This window comes from Giraffa tippelskirchi, chromosome 1 (genome assembly GCF_054371585.1).
Source record: "Giraffa tippelskirchi isolate mGirTip1 chromosome 1, T2T-mGirTip1v1.2.pri, whole genome shotgun sequence".
Classification (NCBI taxonomy): Eukaryota; Metazoa; Chordata; class Mammalia; order Artiodactyla; family Giraffidae; genus Giraffa; species Giraffa tippelskirchi.
This window is the reverse complement of record NC_137275.1, coordinates 73,045,228-73,062,366: the sequence shown is the minus strand read 5'-3', so window position 1 is coordinate 73,062,366 and position 17,139 is coordinate 73,045,228. Positions and strand designations below refer to the sequence as shown.

General features: G+C 37.4%; 1 protein-coding gene and 1 long non-coding RNA gene across 11 annotated transcripts in view; one reads left to right on the top strand and one right to left on the bottom strand.

Moving 5' to 3' along the window:
* Positions 1-17,139, top strand: part of LOC145546416 (uncharacterized) — a 452,418-nt gene that overhangs the window by 10,616 nt on the left and 424,663 nt on the right. For 3 of the 10 annotated variants that reach the window (XR_014082930.1, XR_014082925.1, XR_014082939.1), the window contains exon 2: positions 3,565-3,692. The exons of 5 other annotated variants lie outside the window; for them this stretch is intronic. The gene's annotated coding sequence lies outside the window, so the exon portion shown is untranslated. Of the gene's footprint in view, positions 1-722; positions 2,023-3,564; positions 3,822-17,139 lie in introns of those variants that run through there. 2 more of the 10 variants (XR_014082924.1, XR_014082933.1) reach the window with 2 other exon arrangements.
* On the bottom strand, positions 2,195-3,297 carry LOC145521248 (uncharacterized). The gene is made up of 2 exons (XR_014065266.1): positions 3,203-3,297; positions 2,195-2,804 (listed from the first exon to the last, which is right to left on the bottom strand). It is a non-coding gene; the product is annotated as an uncharacterized LOC145521248 (long non-coding RNA).

Below are 17,139 nucleotides of genomic sequence, written 5' to 3'. Positions count from 1 at the left end.
ATTGTTTGGGAGGATTTCAGAAGACTTCTTGGAGATGGTGGACTTAGAACAAGGTAACAAAATAAGGGCAGGTCCTTGCCAGAGGCAGAAGAACAGAAAGAGATGGGAGGGTATCTCATGCAGGGGAAATGGTAAAAACCAAAGAAAGACTTTGTGGGGTAGTGTCTGAAGCCCCAGAACGTCTACATTTGACTAGCATAAGAGACATGTGGAGAAGCTTGGGAGAAACGTCTGAAAGTATAGATTAGTTCCTGATCATGAAGGAACTTGACCACATGGATAAGGGGTTTGGAATTTGTTCTGAGGGTATAATCACAGGAAGGGCCTACTCAGAAGAGGTACAGGATCAGCCATGCCTCAGGAAAATTCCTCTAGTAGTATGTGCAGACCTCCCATTGATGTTGGGATAAAGTTTCAAATCCTTAGTGTAGTCTATGAGCCCCTGCTTAATCCAGCCCCGTCTGCCTCTCCAGCCTGTTCTTTCCAGGCGAGTACCAGACCCGCTCGGGTTCTCTTAGCCTGTGGGTGGGTGGGTACCAAGCTGTTTCCTGTTTCTCCCACATCTCCTCCATAATCAGTCAGCACTTCTTTCACAACTGCGTTAAAAGTCATATCGTCAGGGAAAACATCGCTGACCACCAAGCATCTTTCCTTTTTCTTTGTATTTATCACTTATCCTAGTGTTAAAATTAATAATTACTGTGTCTCTTTGCCTATTACAGATGAGAAATTTAAGCTCAGAAAGGTTTTCTTCCCCTCCCCACAACAGAAGAGCAAAGAAGGAGGAGAGCAGACAAGGGCTCTAAGAAGTATTTACCCCAGAATAAAGAGAAACATTTCTAGTATTTAGTTGATTTTATGCAATGACTTCCTGCTTGTAATCCTTGGATAACTAAATATATATTTGTCCTCTTCCATAATAACTGTGTATTGTCACCCTGATTATTTAACTTCTATGCACAGTATGTCATGTGAAATGCCAGGTTGGATGAATCACAAACTGGCATCAAGTTTGCCAGGAGAAATATCAACCTCAGATATGCAGATGATACCACTCTAATAGCAGAAAGTGAAGAGGAACTAAAGAGCCTCTTGATGAGGGTGAAAGAGGAGAGTGAAAAAGCTGACTTAAAACTCAACATTCAAAAAACCAAGATCATGGCATCCAGTCCCATCACTTCATGTCAAACAGATGGAGAAAAAGTGGAAACAGTGACAGATTTTCTTTTCTTGCACTCCAAAATCACTGTGGATGGTGACTGCAGTCATGAAATTAAAAGACTCTTGCTCCTTGGAAGGAAAGATATGACCAACCTAAACAACATATTAAAAAACAGAGATATCATTTTGCTGACAAAGGTCCATATAGTCAAGGCTATGGTTTTTCCAGTAGTCATGTATGGTTATGAGAGTTGGACCATAAAGAAGGCTGAGTGCTGAAAAATTAATGCTTTTGAGCCATGGTGCTGGAGAAGACTCTTTAGAGTCCTTAGGACAGCAAGTGATCAAACCAGTCAATCCTAAAGGAAATCAACCCTAACTATTCATTGGAAAGACTAATGCCAAAGCTCCAGTACTTCGGCCACCTGATTCAAAGAGCCAGCTCATCAGAAAAGACCCTGATGCTGGGAAAGATTGAGGGTAGAAGAAGAAAGGGGTGACATAAGATGAGATGGTTGGATGGTATCATGGACACAATGAACAGGATTTTGAGCAAGCTCAGGGAGACAGTGAAGGACACGGAAGCCTGGCATGCTACAGTCCATGAGGTGGCAGAGAGTTGGACAAACTTAGTGACTGAACAATAACAACAACATAATAACTAACTGTTATGGGAGTTTATAATTTTTATATCCACATAAATGTGATCTTTGTATCTCACTTGACCTCATAACAATCCTGGGAAGTGTGAAGAACTGATGTTACCCAGTTCTAAAGATAGTGCAGTCCAGGGCAGATAGGTGATTGGCCCGTGGGCATGGCTATTAAATGACAAACTGGGACTTTGTCCCCTTTAACTTTGAATTCTGGTCTTTTTGATTGAGTTATTTTCCCTCTCAAATAGAATATTATGAAGAGATGTTAATATAAGTACAAAAATACTGTGTAATATGTAGCATAAATATGCATTAATGTATGGAGAAACGGCGGGAGAGCAGAGAGCTGACTAAAAGAATGAAGTGAAGTCAGATTAGGGCATTGACATATTTCCAACTTGTTAGAGAGCAACACTTCTTTAAGTCAATTTGAAAAATTGGCTAGGAAAAAGGTATTTAAATCCTGCCTAAATGACCTCAATTTCTGTTCCAATAAATTACTGGTCTTCTTTGCAATTAGTCATCCAGCTTGTCAACCATATGAGCAGAGGATTTATTTTCCGTTCAGGCAGTTCTGTTGAGCAGATGGGCAGGCTGCCATATTAGACCCTGGCTGTGCTTCCAGGTAATATGGGGGGTGGATGCGCGTAGAGGGGGGGGAGGCAGAAGCTAGGATTATCATCTGGAGAAATTTTCTTATTGTTCAGTCAGCTCTGAGATGATATCCAGGCTTTGTTCTAAAAGCCTAGTTTTAGATGTGTTGTTTGGAAGTTAAGAGATTTTTTTCCTATTGTTATGCTGACTCAAGGCCAGCTGGGCAGAGGGGAAACCAGAATGTGTGCGGGTTTAGTCCTCGAAAACATCGACGGAGTGTTGCTTCATTCGTCATCTGCAAGGTAGGATCTTGAGTGGCAGCCAGATTCAATTCCTTGGAGGTCACTGGAAGGTGCTGTGATCTGAAGCTGGAGAGGAGCTACAGATCAGTGCCTGGGGGAACAGAGAAACAGGAGACCAAACTGTAGGAGGAAGTGGACATGGGTAAAGACTGATCCCGCCAGAGGATGTTGCTTTTGCCCCAGGTTATGTCACTGGATTGTTGCAGAGATGTGCCCTCTTGCCCACTGGACAAGTGTCTATGCTGCCCTCTGGACAGCAACACAGTCAAGATTTCAATTTGGCCTTTCCTTTTAGATCAACACAATAAAGTCCTAACAGGTCTGCCTGTTTCTACCCTTGCTTTGCTTCAGAGATATCTCAATATGAATTTCTTTGTTCAGAACACTTAGATGACTTCTTTTTTCACTCAGAGTAATAGCCAAAGTCCTTAAGATATTTACCTTCCTGGCCCTTACTTATAGGCTCTAATCATCCATTGTTTCTCTTACTTGCCTCACTGGCCCTGGTGCTACTGGCATCTTTGTAGCTTCTCAAATACACCAGGCATATTCCCACTCCAGGGCCTTTGCACTTACTCTTCTCTGGTCTTAGATCCTCTTCTGCCCTGCATGAGTCTCTTCTTTTATTACCTTCACACCTTTGTGAGCAATTGCCTTATCAGAGAGTCCTTTCCTGACTACCCTACATAAAAGTGCACCTCTTGCCTCACCGTCCTTCTTCTGTGCTTTATTTTCTAACATCCTTTATTTAACAAGTTTATTACCTGCTCTTCACTAATACAAAGTTCCATCAGGAAAAGGATTTTTGTCTGTTTTTAAAATTTTTAATTTGTTAACTCTTGTATCCCCAGTGCCTAGAACTATGCGAGACCTATGCTGCTGCTAAGTCGCATCAATCCAATCCGACTCTGTGCGACCCCGTAGACGGCAGCTCACCAGGCTCCACCGTCCCTGGGATTCTCCAGGCAAGAATACTGGGGTGGGTTGCCATTTCTTCCTCCAGTGCATGAAAGTGAAAAGTGAAAGTGAAGTCGCTCAGTCGTGTCCGACTCTTCGCGACCCCATGGGCTGCAGCCTACCAGGCTCCTCCGTCCGTGGGGTTTCCCAGGCAAGTGTACTGGCGTATGCATTTAATTGCTATTCAATAAGTAAATAACTATATTGGGCTGGGTTCTCTCTTTTTTTTTGTTTTCACCCATCCAGCCACCCATTCAATCATTTCTGACCCAGTCACTTATCACTTCCTCTGATATTACTTTCCCCTTTGTTCATTATTGTCCAATTTCACTTACATTCTTTTTGCTTCCTAATCTGTCCATATTGGTTCCCTCCTGAAAGCTTTTGTACATGCCCTTTCTTTTGCCCGGAAAGTTTTTCCTCCAAATCATCTCACGTCACTCAGCTCAAATGTCACCTCCGTAAAGAAGTCTTCCCTGTCCTCCATCCCAATGACCTTGTTCGCTATCTTGTTACCCTATTTTGGTATCATGTTTGGGATTAAATATGACGACTTAAAATTATCTTGCTTATGTATTTGTTTGTTTACTCCTTCTGTCTTGCCCCCTGCTAGAATGTAAGTTCTGTTAGAGCAGAGATCCTGGTGGTTTTGTTTCTCATTGTATACACAGTACCTAGACCAAAGCCTGAAACATGTTGGGGTACTTAATAAATATTTGTTGGTTGTATAATTAAGATTACATTTCCTGGAATTAAACTATCTGTATTGAAACCTCTGAATGTGTGCATGTGTGCACAGACACACACACACACACACACACACACACACATTGAACCTCAGCTTCATCATTGACTGTCCCTATGATTACCTTTCTGTGTCTAAGTTTCTTACCTGTATGTGGGTATTGTAATAGTCAATCTCTCATGTGGATAATGATAGTAATACTAATAGTGATAACTACCATTATTGAGCAGTAACTACAGACCAAGCACTGTTTTAAACTCTACCTATGTTTAATTATTTAATTATCATTGCGACTCTGAAGTGGGCACTATTTTAATTCACATATTTCACATGACCCAACTATTGGAAAAGCAAATAACATGTAGTTACAAATAGGTTGAAAGGGATTGAAGCCAAGGAAGTTTGACTCAGAACTTGTGCTTTTACATTTACTATTATCATGTATGGAACATAATAATCACTTAATAAACATCAACCATTATATCTATATAGCATTCGTAAATGAATACACAGTGAATTTTGTTATTTCCCAAAGATATCAGCTGTAAAATCAGCAGCTTCATGTTATATTCCAGAAAAAGCATGGGGAAATTCACACTGATGTTAGAATATAATTCAAAAATATGAATCCTTTGTTACATAGGGAGTAATTAAAATACATATAAAGGACTATATTTTATTTAATTTGACCATAAAATTTATTGAAGATATAACATGTGCTGTATTATACTGGCAACTGACATCTGTTAAAACAAGCTTCCAGAATGCCAGTTTGGCTTAGGTAATTTTGTGAAAGAGGTTTGATATCTGTGTTCTGGATAATTCCCCAATAAAAATATCTTGGCAAACTATAGCACACAGGATTTCAAATTTGCTTTTGAATAGTTAAAATTGAACTCCAAACCTCAAATGTCAAAGGAATACTGTGTATTTTTTTGTTCTCTATTGTTCTGTAATTTTCATTATGGATATTTGTATACTTGTCAGTATTTACTAAGCTGCAATATTTTTTGAGAAAAGTTGTTATATGTTCTTATGTTTCATGCTGTATTTATGTCAGAGCCTTACATCTTGTGTAGGGAGTTAAAAACTTTTACCACTCATAGATAGCCATTGTTACCTTGTGCATATTTGGGTTTTATAATTCATATTCAGGGAAATTGTTTTTCCTGGAATTAGAGGATGACATTGAATGATTAAGTATATATACATGTCACCTCTGACTTATAGGAGACAGAGTATCTCTGTTCAAATGGAAGATTTGTGTTTAGACCTTCTATAAGGGCAGTCAGTGTACCCAGTGAAGGCATTTAGATAATAACAGGATATTAGAGCTGGAAAGAACATTGGGACCCTACAATCTAATTTTTTCCTTTTATAGATATGAAAACTGAAAACCAGTGACATCTCTAAAATAACACAGGTAGTTAGTACCAGAACTGGAGTTAGGACACCAGGACTAGAGCTAGAATTAGGTGTTTTAATTCTTGTTTTAAAGATTTGTCAGAAGGAAGAGAGAATATGCTGGAGGAATTTTGCTTTCCTATTGTAGACAGCACAACTTAGAAAATCTAGATGAATGAATAGTTAATGCATCCATTAGATTATCTATGTGAAAAACAAATGCTATTAACAAAATTTTCATCAGACTTTGAATCTGTTAAGGGTCTGTAGTGAGTAGAGATGTATATATATATATATATATACATATCTTAATTTCACTAAAATAATAAATTTCTCTGATTGAAATAGTACCCATTCATTTAGAAATTAATAATATACCAAAAAGCATGAGCACAAAATGAGTTACCCACCATTTTATGACTCTTAGACAGCCATTGTTAATTTATGGATATTTGGTTTTTGTAATTCATGTCATGTGTATGTGTACACATATGTGTGTATAAAATATATAATTATACATAGTATAGGTTATATATAAACAAATTACATATTAATATATATCAATACAAGTATTATATATAATAAATAATATTCTATTGTTTTATATATATAATTAATATTTGCTTAGTTAGGACATATGAAACATTATTTCAAAATTTAAAAATGTGCTGGAGAATTTTCTCTCTTTTCTTATCTTTGAGGTAGTTTTTTTTTTTTTTTTGGCTGCACCCAAACAGGAATCAAACCCATGCCCCCAGCATTGGAAGTCTGGAGTTTTTACACTGGACCTCCAGGGAAATCTTTCTCTTTGAGTTTCTTTAAACTTTATAATTACTTCACTGATAAAACTACCTGTCTAAGCATAATGATTGAGGGGAGGGGGCATAGATTTTAAACTACTGACTTACCTTCTTAAAAATAGAGGTTTATTTAGTATTTCTGTTTCTTCTTGAATCATTTTTGGTATGTCACAGTTTTCAAATATATTGGCATAGATTTGTTCATAATATTCTAGTTTTCAAAAATTTTGTCTCTAGTTTCACCCCATTTTCTTTCTTAATATCTGTTTTTTGTCTGCTTTATGTTTAGTTTTTGATCAAGCTTATCAGATGAAGTCCAGTTTTATCAGATATCTCAAAGCCTTGTGCCACCCAGACCCTTTTTTAGGATGTCCTTATTGCCCCAGCTGCTGGAAGTAACTTCAGCTACAGCTACCTAGCCCAAGGCCACACACTTATCCTGGGGCAGCTCACTTACAAAATCTGATTGAGGAGTAGGAGGCCAGTTGTTTTGGTCCAGTGGGACAATTTTAATGGGTCATTTTAGCCTCAGAGCCCCTCATAGGGTCTAGTGATGTTCTCTAGCTTGTATTGCAAACCATCTTCCCCCTCTGTCCCCTCTCCCTCTCTTCCATAGTTGTTAATCACAAGAACACTTCCTAATAAACATCCTGAACGCTAAACTCTATCTTAGAATCAGCTTCTGGAAGAGTGTAAACTTTAGTGTTTGGTACCAGGAGTAGACCAAGAAACTGACAATAAGATGGAGCTTTGTAGTTGTTTCATTCACTGCCCATTGGGCAGTGAGGATCCCATCACTTGGTGGCAAGAAGAACACAGCAAGCCCCTGGCAAAAGTTATGGTCCAGTCATGAAAACTTACATTGCTGGTGATCCAGGATATTTTCTAGAAGGCAGTGCCCTAACTAGTGTGAAGTTTTAGCCATTTGTATACTGTGATGGAAATCGTCAGTAAAAAGACAGTGGGATTGGATGGCTATTTCTATGCTCTATTGAAGTTCTAGAAAAAGATAATGAAAGATCGAAAATGAGTAACAGGCCATTAAAAGTGAAATGTGAAAGACTGAGGGCCTCTTTGGGAAACTTTGAAGAGGATTGTATCTCTTGTAATGGGAAGGGAGAGAAAGCTGAAGAACAGGGACTCCATCAAAGAATATTTGAGCTCCAAGGAGTGGTTATACTTCCCACCAAGGCATATCTGCCACACCAAGGTCAGGGCCCTAGCTGGGGAAGAATGAGTAAAAGTAAGACAATATTAAAAGAAAAAGGGCAAGAACCACAGTAAAGGATAGACTGAACAAACAGGGAGTCAGTTGTAGGGGAAGTGTTATTTGATGTGTAGCCAGTTAATCAATCAAAATATGTTAGTTTTGTAGCTTTTGTAAGGTTTATAATTTGTTGTGATTTCTTTTCTCCACCTAAATAAATATATTCACTTTATACTGAAAAAAGAAAAGAAAAAGCAAGAGACTGAATGTATAATTTCATAGAACAGGAAACAAGAACAACTCTTAAATATGTGTAAAACTCACTGGTAATCAGAGAAATGCAAATTAGAAACAAAACTAGATGACATATTTTATATTTTAAATCTAAGAGTTGACAATAAAAAATGTGTGACAGTAATTATTGACAAGAATATTAAAGGCCAGGCACTTTTAGTTATGGTAGGTAGGAATATAAATTGATACAACTTCAGAAAGCAATTTGGGATTATTTACTTCAAGATGAATATGGTGCAGATTCTATGGTGGCCTCCCTTCCCTGGAGTGTGAGCAGGACCTGCTTCAATAGAATATGGCAAGTGATAGGATGTCACTCTTGTGAACATAAAATTCTGACTCATGTTATCAGATGCTGAGTATTGCTGGCTTTGGTGATGCAAGCTACATTGTGAGGTGCCTTATGTTGAAGCCCACATAACAAGCAGCTAAGGGTGGACAGACAGAAAAGTGAAGCCAACACTTTGGTCCCACAGCTCGCAAAGAATAGAATCCTACCAAAACCACATGACCTTGAAAGCAGCTTCTTCCTCAGTTGAACAGTCTAATGAAACCTCTACTCTGGCTGGCATCTTAATTGTATTCTTGTGAAAAGTCCTTGAAGTTGAAGATCTAGCTAAGCTGTATTGGGATTCCTGACCCAATAATCTGTGAGATAATAAATGTGTATTTTTATGTTGTTAACATTCTGGTAACATTGTTATACAGCAATAGGTAACTAATATAACAAATTTCTTATGATTCAGAAGTTATACTCTTGATTTTAAAAGTTTAAGAAATGCTTGTGCTTATACTTGCTCTCTAGGAGACATGTACAAGAATAGGCATGGCAGTATTATTTGTAAAACTACAACTATAAACAGTTATATAAGAGTTCATAAATAGAATAATGGATATATACATTTTAATACACTCAAGCAACAGAATAATAAAAAGCAGCAAAATATACTACAACTACAGATATGAACCTGAAGAAATTCACAAACACAATGCTTAGCAAGGCAGGCAAGACTATGAAGAGTAAAAACAGAATGGTTCCATTTATAGTTCAAACAGTGCAAAGGTAACAATGTATGGTTGGGGATGTACACTTTTGTGAAAGAGATTTAAAAGGATAAGGTTGAGATGTTTTTTTTGGAGGGGTGTTATAGGAATTAGGATTTCTATAGCAGTTAGACTTGGGAAGGGCACAGAGTCAACCTAAAAGCTGTTGGCAGCATTCTAATTCTTAAACAGGATTGTAGATACCCTGATAATTTTTATAATTATAGTTTATATATTAATGTGTATTTTATATCTATTCCTTCATCTTTATGAAATAGTCCACAATAAATTGGTCCAATAATTTCTCTCCTAAACTTTTTATAGAGAACTATGTCATGATGAGCCTTTCATTTGACTTAATTGAAAAATGTATTCTAAACTTTGGTACTTTCTTGACTGTCCTATACATCACTGGTAGTAGATAGATACTTTTATTTTCTAGTCTAGAGGTTGATCATGGAAACGCAGCATCTCCAAGACTTTTCTGGAGTTGTGTTTTCCTGAAACTATTACCAAAATGAGAAAATGAGAGAATGCATCATATATCTAATAGAAGTTCAAGGTAGAGAGAACTGGGAAAAGGTCATATAGAAGAGATAATGGTTGGGAATTTTCCCTACTTGAAATATGTGCATTCTCAGATTTGGGAAATATAAAAATAGCCCAGTCATGTTAAATGAAACTCGATCTTTCATAATGAAATTTTAGAACATCAGAGAAAAAAAGATCTGAAACGTAACTAAAGAGAAAAGTCAGATTACTTATAGAGGAAATATTATTAGGAGAGCTCTTTATTGGCAGCAACAGTAGAAACTGGAAGACAACAGAATATATTCTCAAAGAATAGTCTACAAGATTCCTAGAGAAGAAGACATTACATACCATTAATTTTATAATAAACATAAGTCAAGAAAATTCTGGTGAAAAACTCCGGAATGAGTAAGACTCAGAGTATTTGTTTGACATTTATGATTTGTTAGTTAAGATTATTAGAGCAATGTATCAGGTTAACACAAGCTTATTATCTCACAGTCCTTGGGGACAGAAGTCTAAAATGAGTTTTACTGGGTTAAATTCAGGGTCGTGGCAGGCCTTCTGGAGAAAAGTGAAAAGAAAGTGAAGTTGCTCAGTCATGTCCGACTCTTTGTGACCTCATGAACTGTAGCCTACCAGGCTTCTCTGTCCATGGGATTTTCCAGGCAAGAGTACCAGAGTGGGTTGCCATTTCCTTCTCCAGGGGATCTTCCCGACCAAGGATAGAACCCAGGTTTCCCACATTGCAGGCAGACGCTTTACCCTCTGAGCTACCAGGGAAGCCCTACTCTCTGAGACAATTTGTTTCCTTGCCATCCAGCTTCTAGAAGCTGCCTACATTCCATGAGCTGTGACCTCTTCTTTTTTTTAAATTAATTCATTTTTTATGGATAATTTTTAAGGATAATTGCTTTACAGAATTTTGCTGTTTTCTGTCAAACCTCAACATGAATCAGGCATAGGTATACATATATCCCCTCCCTTTTGGAACTCCCTCCCATTACCCTCCCCATCCCACCCTTCTAGGTTGATCCAGAGCCCCTATTTGAGTTTCCTGAGCCACACAGCAAGTTCCCTTTGGCTATCTATTTTACATATGGTAATGTAATTTTCCATGTTACTCTTTGCATACATCTCACCCTCTCCTCCCCTCTCCCCATGTCCATAAGTCTATTCTCTATGTCTGATTCTCCATTGTTGCCCTGTAAATAAATTCTTCAGTACCATTTTTATAGATTCCGGATATATGTGTTAGAATATGGTATTTATCTTTCTCTTTTTGACTCACTTCACTCTGTATAATAGGTTCTAGGTTCATCCATCTCATTAGAACTGACTCAAATGCATCCTTTTTATGGCTGAGTAACATTCCATTGTGTATATGTACCACAACTTCTTTATCCATTCATCTGTTGATGGAAATCTAAGTTGCTTCCATGTTCTAGCTATTGTAAATAGTGGTGCAATAAACAATGGGATACATGTGTCTCTTTCAAGTTTGGCTGAAACTTGAAACTAGGAGTGGGATTGCTGGGTCGTATGGTGGTTTTATTCCTAGTTTTTTAAGGAATCTTCATACCGTCTTCCACAGTGGCTGTATCAATTTACCTTCCCACCAAAAGTGCAAGAGTGTTCCCTTTTCTCCACACCCTCTCCAGCATTTATTGTTTGTAGACTTTTTGATGATGGCCATTCTGACTGGTGTGAGGTGATACCTCGTTGTAGTTTTGATTTGCATTTCTCTAATAGTGAGTGATGTTGAGCATTTTTTCATGTGTTTGTTAGCCATCTGTATGTCTTCTTTGGAGAAATGTCTGTTTAAGTGTTTTCCCACCTTTTGATTGGATTGTTTGACAAAATTCAGCACCTTTATGATTAAAACTCTTCACAAAATGGGCATAGAAGGAACCTACCTCAACATAGAAAAGGCCATATATGATAAGCCTACAGCAACATTATTCTCAATGGTGAAAAACTGAAAGCATTCCCCTAAGTTCAGGAACAAGACAAGGGTGTCCACTTTTGCCACTATTATTCAACATAATTCTGGAAGTCCTAGCTTCAGCAATCAGAGAAGAAAAAGAAATAAAAGGAATCCAGATTGGAAAAGAAGAAGTAAAGCTCTCACTGTTTGCAGATGCCATGATACTGTACATAGAAAACCCTAAAGACAGTATCAGAAAATTACTAGAGCTAATCAGTGAATCTGGCAAAGTTGCAGGATACAAAATCAATACACAGAAATCACTTGCATTTCTATGTACTAACAATAAAAAAATCAGAAAGAGAAATTAATGAATCAATCCCATTCACCATTGCAACAAAAAGAATTAAATATCTAGGAATAAACTTACCTAGGAGACAAAAGAACTGTACACAGAAAATTATCAGACACTAATGAAAGAAATCAAAGATGACATAAAGAGATGGAGAGACAGTCCACGTTCCTGGGTGGGAAGAATCAATATCGTAAAAATGGCTATACTACCAAATACAATCTACAGATTCAGTGTGATCCCTATCAAATTACCAATGGTATTTTAAACAGAACTAGACCAAAAAATTTCACAATTCATATGGAAACACAAAAGACCCCGAATAGCCAAAGCAGTCTTGAGAAGGAAGAATGGAGCGAGGGGAATCCAGCTTCCTGACTTTAGGTTATACTACAAAGCTACAGTCATCAAGACAGTATAGTACTGGCACAAAAACAGAAATATAGACCAATGGAACAAGACAGAAAGCCCAGAAATAAACCCATGCACCAATGGGTACCTTATTTTTACAAAGGAGGCAATAATACACAATGGGGCAAAGACAGCTTCTTCAACAAATGGTGCTGGGAAAACTGGACAGCTACATGTAAAAGAATGAAATTAGAACACTTCCTAACACCATACAAGGAGATCCAACCAGTCCATCTTAAAGGAAATCGGTCCTGGGTGTTCACGGGAAGGACTGATGTTAAACCTGAAACTCCAGTATTTTGGCCACCTTATATGAAGAGCTGACTCATTGGAAAAGACTCTGATGTTGGGAAAGATTGAAGACAGGAGAAGGGGACGACAGAGGATGAGATGGTTAGATGGCATCACCGACTCAATGGACACGAGTTTGTGTAAACTCCGGGAGTTGGTAATGGACAGGGAGGCCTGGTGTGCTGTGGTTCATGGTGTCGCAAAGATTCGGACATGACTGAGCAACTGAACTGAACTAACACCATACACAAAGGTAAACTCAAAATGGATTAAAGACCTAAATGTAAGACCAGAAACTATAAAACTCTTAGAGGAAAACATAGGCAGAACACTCTATGACATAAATCAAAGGAAGATCCTCTATGACCCACCTCCTAGAGTTCTGGAAATGAAAACAAAAGTAAACAAATGGGACCTGATTAAACTTAAAAACTTTTGCAGAGCAAAGGAAACTATAAGCAAGGTGAAAAGACAACCCTTAGAATGGGAGAAAGTAATAGCAAATGAAACAACTGACAAAGGATTAATTTCCAAAATATATAAGCAGCTCATACAACTCAATGCCTCTTCATCTTTAAAGCCAGCAATGGCTGGTTGAGATCTGCTTGTGCTGTATCATTTTGACACTCTTTTTCTGAGGTCAGTTCTCATTCTGTCTCCCTCTTAAAAGAAAGAAGAGTGTCAGTTGCTCAGTTGTATCCGATTCTTTGCGACCCTGTGGACTGTAGCCCACCAGACTTCTTTGTCCATGGGATTTCCCAGGCAAGAATTCTGGAGTGGGTTGCCATTTCCTTCTCCAGGGTATCTTCCTGACCCAGGGATGGAACCCAGGTCTCCTTCACTGCAGGCAGACTCTTTGCTGTCTGAGCCACCAATGAAGGCCCATTTTATTTCCCAAATACTTGTTTTTATATTGTGCTTTCCTGGGTAATTCAGGATAATCGCTCATCTCAAAATATTTAATATAGTCACTTCTGCAGAGCCTCCTTTACCATTTAAACTAACATGTTCACAGTTCCCAGGATTCAGATGTTGACCTTTAGGGGACCATTATTCTGCCTATACAAAGTGGAAAGGAACCTCCAAGACTATGTCAAATGCAGTTATATTATGTGAAGAATGCTAGATTGGGAGAGAATCTGGAAACATTTGTTTTGCCTTGTCACTAACAACTAGAATGACTTTAAGCAGCTCCCTTCATCTGTGTGGTTCTCAGACTCCTCCTTCTTTCCTTCATATATTAACTCAAGAAATATTTTAAAATATTTCCTTTATACTAGGTGCTATTGTAGGTTCTGTAAAATGGAGCTTTTTCTTACTCCAACAGAATAAGAAATAAAATAATTAAAACATCTAGTAAGATACCTGGCTTATAGTGAGAATTTAATAAATGAAAACCATTATTATTAATAACACTGTGGATTGAAATAGAAAACTAATATATTTAAATTGCAATTATGTCTTCAAAAGTTGAGTCCAAGAAATCAAATGTTCAGTCACCTAGTGTTTGTGTAATGCCTACACAAATGTGCATGTGCTGGGTGTTGGCAATTCAAAGATGAGTAAAGCCTGCTTCCTGCTCCTGAAGAGCATGTATGAACCCGAGTAGTGCTATACAAGGTAGAGGGCCATCAATCCTGTGATGAAAGCACAGAGTAGGGGTCCTAGAAACATAGATATGGAATTAAAGAAACACCTTCTTTGACTGATACTGATATGATTCTCAGAGGTGTAATTCTTGTCCTTACAAAATTAGGAAAGACCAGTCAAACAGGGGGCTCCACATTCTCCTTGTCTTTTTTGCTCTTGCCATTCCTAAGTCTCATCTTCTTTGGCTTCCCTCTTACCACCATGTTCCTGAGTGTGGATTTACACGTTTGTGCTTTTCTGTGATCAGGGAGGTCACTCTGCCCTTTGAGATTAAGAGCCAGTTGACCACAGCTCTGACTTTTTTTGTTCCCTGGGAAGTCCAGTTCTCTCCCCATGAGCTATTTCTTTGTAGTGTCTCTGGCTTCAAACTCTTCTCATCTAAACTCTATATTATTTTTGTTTCGCATTACATAGTGGTCTTTCTCCTCTTCTCTGTGACACACTCTGTGTGAATTTGTTTTTGTTCTTTTTCTATGGATTTTCTTCAAACTCCATACTTTTTGTGTTTTCTTCAAACAGAAGACTTTTGTGTATGAAAGGGTAAAGAGACTTTCGTCTGTAGCAATGCAAACAAATCAAAATGAACTATTACTTATTTCTGAGTTTGAGTCCGTTGGCACATCTAGCATATGGATTTTCATTGACTCACTTCGCAAGGTCTGGTTGCTGTTTGTGTTGTTCTGCTTTCTCCTCTATGCTTTTTACTACCACTTACATTTCTGTTTATTTCTAAGGCAGAGAAGATGAGAAATTCTCAATATTATTTTCCAGCTCTTCCTCTCAAGTTATATTCTTCTTTGGGCAAGCTTTACAGAATAATTTCCTAATTATAAATAGTTCTCTTCTTAAAAGAAAGCTAGTATTAACCACTCATTCATCACTACTAACTCAAATATCACCTCTTTTGGTAAGTCTTCTTGTATCTTCTTAGGCAATTTGTATTTCATTCCACTTTGTGCCCATAGCTTATAGCACGTTTTATACCATTATTATTTCCTTTTGTTTCTGTCTTTCTCATTTAACTTGTGAGCAATGCTAGGGAGGAAGCAAATCTTATTTTTTGTAAAAACCAATGTGTTATTTGTGTCAACTGATGATTACTAATGAATGCAAGCCTGCAGGATCAAAGCAGTACCTTAAAACAATTAGACCACAGAATTGGCCTGATTGGTTTCTGGTTTGATGGATCATAAATTCAATTTAATTCAACAAGTGCTTGTTGAGCACATGTTATATATTAGAAATTGTGAGACCTGCCCTCAAACATCTTAAATGTATTAATATAGATTATAAATAAAATAGTAGGTTATGTAGTATATCTATAGGCTAATTAGTAGGTTATATATAAAATGGTGAAACAGGTTTACTTGAATTGTGAGAATTGGGGAAAAGTTTTATGAAACTGTTGGCAGTTGAGATGGGTTTGACAAATGGATGTAGTTTTTAACAGGTGGTGATAGGAGAGGAGAGAGAAGGTATTCTAGATTGTATGGGGAATATAATAGATTGTATGGAGGTAAAATATGTGTTAAATTTGGAGTAATGGAGTCCATAGAAGATAAAACTGGAATCTGGGCTTTAGCCATATTTGTAGGGTGGGGAATTTTATTTCACTTAGTAATAGTCATTGAAGAGTTTCATGCTAAATGACATAAATTTTTATTTTAGGAAATTAGAATCTGATTCACATGAAGTGATATGCTGTTGGAAAAAGAATATTGAACCTGAGAGGTGGCATACCTGAGTCCTTGAGCTAACTATTTTATTCATTAATTGATCTGCCTTAGATTGGTCACTTAATCTTTCTGAATTAAGATTTCTTCATGAACAAGGGCAGAAAATAATCTCTGAATTCCTCAAATATTGCTGTCAGCACTGAATGAGAAGTGGTGAAAAGATTTAATAATCAAATAATAATCAGATTATATTTAAAGATGGGAACAGGGTTATGAGTTCAGAGCATAGGTCCTCAACCTCTAGGATCTAATGCCTGATGATCTGAGGTGGAGCTGATATAACAATAATAGAAATCAAGTGCAGAATAAATGTAATACACTTGAATCATCCCCAAACCATCCCTCCTCTCCCCAGTCCATGGAAAAATTGTCTTCTGTGAAATTGGTCCCTAGTGCCAACCAAATAGGTTGGGATCTCTGGTTTAGAGAATATGATCACTGTTTGAGGTGATAAAGAAATAAAGAATATCAACTGAAGTGAAAGTGGAGTAAATGGAAGCAGACAATTTAAAAATAATAAGTAACAGCTTCAGAGTACTTACTAAAAGATGTTCTTCCAAGCACTTTGTATACATTGACCCAGAAATAGGTAGGAAATATTATTATCTTTACAGCAAGGTTAAAAATCTTGCTCAAGTTTGTTCCATTGAAAATGGCTGAGATTTGAACCCAGGCAGGTTAACTCCAGAACTTCTGTTTTCAGTGTTATAATACTAACTTTCAATGTTGTAGAGGAAGGTTTGGTTAGCTTAGAGTTTCTGTATTAGTTTTGCTGCTAATACTTGTGTGGTAGGAAGATAATAATGATTCAGTGTTTTTAGGTCTGGAATCAGACAGTTTAGGTTTACATACTAGCTTGACTAGCTCTCTGGTCCTTGGTTTTTTTCACCTATAAAGTGGAGATTCATTTAATACTTCTAGGGTTGTGAAGGCTTTCTTATCTCTCCTTGCTATTCTTTGGAACTCTGCATTCAAATGGTATATCTTTCCTTTTCTTCTTTGCCTTTAGCTTCTCTTTTTTTCTCAGCTATTTGTAAGGCTTCCTCACACAACCATTTTGCCTTTTTGCATTTCTTT